This window comes from Physella acuta, unplaced genomic scaffold (assembly GCF_028476545.2).
Source record: "Physella acuta isolate Inbredline_101_S28 unplaced genomic scaffold, ASM2847654v3 ptg000489l, whole genome shotgun sequence".
NCBI classification, from domain to species: domain Eukaryota; kingdom Metazoa; phylum Mollusca; class Gastropoda; family Physidae; genus Physella; species Physella acuta.
In genome coordinates, this window is record NW_026732008.1 from 290873 (window position 1) to 296872 (window position 6000).

Sequence of the window (6000 nt, forward strand, 5' to 3'; positions counted from 1 at the left end):
CTATATATTAGTTATTTCATCATCATTTCCTGTTCGTGCCCAAGACACATGGGGCTGCTGAAGTAAAGTTCATCTGCTTCAGAGGCCTCAGCATTTGAAAGGATAGTGTGGTCAGCACTAACATAAACTAAGTACCCATCAGAGCTGGGTGTACTCAGGGACGAACCACTGACTTAAACCCGGATTCAAACTTGAGACTCTCGGGATAGCAGTTTAGCTCTCTACCGCTAGACCACGCCGTCACGTTAGATATATATTTAAGTTTAAAATAATGAAAGTTGAATTTGTTTTGGAAAATTTTAAAATGTTATTTCTTAAGAGTCATATTTACTCTTGCTGTGGAATTCAATACAATTGAATCTACTTATTTTGTATTTCTTCAAATTCACCAGCCACATGAATTAGATGTTAAACAAACGAGAGTAATAATAATGGTCACTATTTAAGTAAAATATTGTTATATTGAATTGTGTAAACAGCGCAATACTATTCAACTTTTTCCATATAATGGAGCTCAAGTTTAGAATAAGTTTTATTTGTTTCACTTTAAAAGCAGTTAAAAGCTCTATCCATATTTTATTTATTCCTTACATAAATGTATATATATACAACAATATATATATATATATATATATATATATATATATATATATATATATATATATATATATATAGGCTATATATATATATATATATATATATATATATATAGGCTATATATATATATATATATATATATATATATATATATAGGCTATATATATATAGGCTATATATATATATACAATCTATATAAACAATCTATATATATATATATAAAATAAGGCAAAACAGATGTGCAGGGCATTAATAAATCTCGTCAAGCATTTTTATGAAATTTCATTTATCTATCTCAAATAGAATTCAAGTTATAGGATTTTGAAAAATTCAAAGTAGAAAAGGTTCCAATTCTGGTTACCGGAAATCGCTTTAAAATTGATACAGAACTATAAATTTGATATAATACTTATACATGAAATTTCATCAATCTAGCTGTAACGGTACTAAAGTTATAGTGTTTACACACACACACACACACACACACACACATACACACACACACACACAAACACACAAACCCAGACTTATAGACAAGATTGCAAAACTATGTTTTTTCCGACTCAGGGAAGTGTAAAACGTCAAGATTTGAAAATATATCGATTTTTTGCACTATTACAATAATTTCTCTGTACTTCGTATACGAGAAAGTGAAAAGTATTAAAATAAATTATGTAAATTGAATAATTCAGCCATTGAAATAATAATGTCAATATAAAACATTTACATTCTATATAGATTTTACTATAGTATTTATGTTAAAACATAAAAAGCCTTTCGATTTCATTAATACTTACATTTAAATTCCATAATAAAATAATACACATCATATGCCAGGTGTTGAACTTAACGTATCGAAGTAGGTTTGGTTTACACTGTGACATTGATCCTACCTAATTAGATCTGGGAAAAACCGTTATTGTCTTTAATTATGTCTTGTTGTTGACGTCAGCAAAAACCAAGAGACAAAAATTGACTTCATTGCTGGTCATCGTATACAGTCAGAGGGGGGTGGGGGGAGGGTGGTATCGGCAAATAATTTGATTACAATTTAATATGCGGTGGATGGTGAAAATAGGGTTAACACATGTGATATGTTGTATTTGTGTTTAAGAGAAATGTATAATTATATTTTATTGCAAAGAGAGGAGCTATGAAATTTATTTTACATGGGGTTACTCTTACTTCATTGGTTAGCTAGTAGTCAAGTTAGTCAGCCTATAACATTTACTAACCCGAAATTCTATAAGTATAGTCCCTGGACTTAAGAGTTTAGATAGCTGGGTACAGCAACACATCCGTGAGAGAAAAGTTTAAAACCAAATAGAAATTTGGGGGTCCTGCAATCGAAATCGACATCAGAGTTCACATCAATGAATTAACGTTTATATGGTTTTACCTTCAAGTCCACTTTGTGAGTCCAATTTTTCTTCTTTCAGTTTGTCTGAGGTTTCCGTTATTAGTTTCTGTAGATAACGGCAAAAGTGATTTTATCCTTATAATTAATTTGTACTATACAAGTAAATGGAGAGATTGAGAGGGAACTTAGTGTAAAGTTAAATTATGATATTCTTATCCGATAAGCTTTCATGAGACACTAGGATTTTCGTTCTGAAGGTGCATCCATTGTATTCCTAGGCGAAATGCATGTACATATTTATATCTTTATATCTGGTGAGACGTGAATATGTACATGATGCAGGAAATAGTATTAAGGGCTAAGGTAAAAAACATGTAATGAAAAAATCATAATGAGATGTTCCAAGTTTGCTTTATAATTTTTTAATTACCAGTTATGTTTTGTCAGTTCTGTAATTACATTATCATGACTAAATGTTTGCCATCGGTTGTTGTTTTTAACTGCAAAAAATCTGACATACTCTAAATATGATTTTTAAAATGTGTATTTCCTTGTTACATCAATTCTAAGCTTGAAATTATTATAGTCCTAATAATAAATCTCGTGTGCCGTTATATTTTTCTATCTGGTCAAACTGTTATACACCTTGCTTCTACAGAGAGAGAACCCTCGATAAATTACATTTTTTTACTAACGTAATTTTTTTTCTTTTTAAAATCCTTACATGACCCAACGAACGGAAATTCAAACTGATCGCTAATTATTGATTCAGTACTAAAATTATACCTTACCATTTTCTTTGTGTTTAGTTTATTAAGGTCAGGATTTTTCCAGAATCGGGAATATAAGAATGACCTTAATCAAACAGGAACATATCTTGTCGGTTGGCTAACAGCCAGAATAATTTGGAAAAATACATGTGTTTTCTAAACTATTTTTTCATTTGATTGAATTGAAATACTATCTGGCGCGCTAAAAGATATTACGTAGTGTATTCCATTTAATATGCTCTTACAAGAGGCGCATATTTAAATTAAGTATTTTAACTGGGCCTATATCTAATGGTACGTGCAATATACCTTAAAATATGGCAACATGGCATTACCCCACGTCAGTTGCCCCTGGACATATTCATTCAACATTAGCCCCCCCCTCCCCCACCCGGATTGATTACACCTCTGTCAAATCCCCCCAGCCAAGTAGGGCATAACCCTCCCCCCCCCCATCATAGCATAAAATACAGTTATGGCCAGGGCTAGGGCTAGGGCTAGGGCTAGGGCTAGGGCTAGGGCTAGGGCTAGGGCTAAGGCTAGGGCTAGGGCTAGGAACAATAAACACACTGTCAGATTTCCACCCTCCCTTTACCAATTAACCCCCCCCCCACCCTCATCTAGAAAATTAACCCCCTCTCCCAAGCTTAAGAATCTCCAACTCAGACATCACTAATATGCAGTGGCGTAGCGAGGTCGGGTGTCACCCGGTGCGGCACTTAATGGTGTCACCCCCCCGCCAGAAGCATAGCGACCCTTCCCTCAAACTTTCGATTTGCCCCCCCCCCCTTAAACTTTCTATTTGCACCCCCCCCCCCCCATCAAACCTTCGATTTGCACCTCCCCCCCTCGTTTTTTTCTATATTTTACTATTTTTTGCCTTGGTTTCACCCCCTTAAATGGTGTCACCCGGTGCGATCCGCACCCCCGCCCCCCAACCTTCCCCCATCGCTACGCCTCTGCTAATATGTACATAACCTCCTCCCTAAAATGATGTTGAACCCTGCTTGGTGAATGGCTTAGCTGAGTCAAGAATATAAACAATGATAAATATAACGATTGAAATAAAGAGCATAAATACATTTTTCACAATTGTTTTTTTTTCAATGCACGTTTCATCTGTATGGACACATGGCACTAAATATTTTTCTCCTCTCACTAAATATAAAAAAAAAAAAATTGCAACGATATCTTACACGAATAAATATATGTTTATTTACTGACGACCCTTTAATAAACTCTAAAATTACCCTATAAAAATTGTCAGTGAACCATATCGATTAAGCACTATTTGGAGGCTCTATGTATTTGACATTCTACAACCTCGTCTTCCTAACAAAGCGAAAAATAAATCAATACAACACGGTTCTATTGCATAAGCATTTGCAATGAAGTGGAATTTTTTTAATGAACGTGTTAAATATGTTAAAGTAAAATAATCAATCTATATTATGCATCGAGAAAAAAAAAACAAGCAAAAGAATACTTTCGAAAAATAAAACTTCTCTACGGCGTTGTCGGGCACATCAACTTATCATACTTTCTTAGTATTGAAGGATGGCCACTTTTATATGGAATACACATTAGATGAATTCAATTTTTATAAGCATCTAAACAGCATTAAAATACACTTTTCAACAAAAGACTGAAATTAACATCTGATGTTTATTAGTCGTTGAAAAATCAAAACAATACAATAGTTGAACGCTTGACATAAGTTAATTTTGCGGGTAACATAACGACTAATGTTAAAATGTTATTTAGTACATAGATTCTGATGTTATCTTTCGAAAATATATCTATTACAGAGCAACTAGTACAGATGACTGGGTTCTTTGTTTTATTCATGTGTAGATGTATGTGTGTGTTTGTGTTTATATGTTTGTGTGTGCATGTGTAGGGTATGCTTATAGCCAAATAGACAGCGATTCTGATAGATCTAATGGAAGGATTGGGCTTTACACCACGCACGATTACGCTGATTGATTACACACTAAAATGGCACATTAATAGCTTCTATTGACGTTTCAACCAACGTATGCATAAAGTTTCCATTATGTAATCAATACAACATTATCTACTGACGTTTAATTTAATGATACCATTTTAAAGATTGTGACTCTATTGTACTTTTTCGGTTATTTACATTTTAAAACTTTATATTTTATCAACTATATAATCAATAGTTCAACTGCTATTTAAGGGGAAGACAGGACGACAAAATTTAATAATAATGGATTGAAATTTTAAATTGTATTAAACATCTTTAAAGGGAGCAAGACAATATCCCCCCCCCCCATCCGCGTAGTAATAACTACCCTGTTAATTACTCCTCCCATGTCAAGTAACAACCTGGGTACTTACCCCTTTAAAAATAGTTTGTATATATATATATATATATATATATATATATATATATATATATATATATATATATATATATATATATATATATATATATATATATATATATATATATATATATATATATATATATATATATATGAACATTTTAAAATAAACATTTATATTTTGATAGTAAATGGAAAGCATTTTGTGATGAGGGTATTTGTATGCGTGCTATCTGATATATAATAACTTCTTCTTTTACTAATAGTCCAACTATAAACATGTGGCGGAAATATTCTTATTTTCCGACGACACTAACGATATCAACAACTTCGATCATTAAATAGAATTAACTTTATTATCAACTACAAAACTAAACGAACAAGAGCTACACTGCTAGATATAAAACACGGTTTTTTCCTACTATGACTAACCCCCAACTGTTTTCACTGCGTCCTACGTTATCGATAACAATATCGCGTCACGCTCACGTAACACTCAAGCTACAAATATTTTACTAAACACGCGCACATGCTCTCGCACCAAATCGTCTACCGTTCTTATTAGGCCTGGTCTCTACCAATGTAGAGTTTTCATTTTTTGTCATAATGCGCACGCAGTTTGCGATCGTTTATAGTAGAGAGATCGCTTGCATTATTGTGATGTATAGCATTTATTTTCTACTTTTTAGTTCAATCAGAAAACATGGGTTTTTAAAAACTTTTTAATGATAATTATTATCTATCTATGCTATGACATGGACAGTCTACTAGAGTAAAACATTAACACTACACTGTGTAGTACATGGAGGATCCACTGTGATTAGACATTGACATTCTAATATGGTAGGACATGGGCTATTGGTAGCTGCGTGTTCAATCGTAAAAAAAAAGACAATGTCGATTTTATTTTTAGCTTTGATCT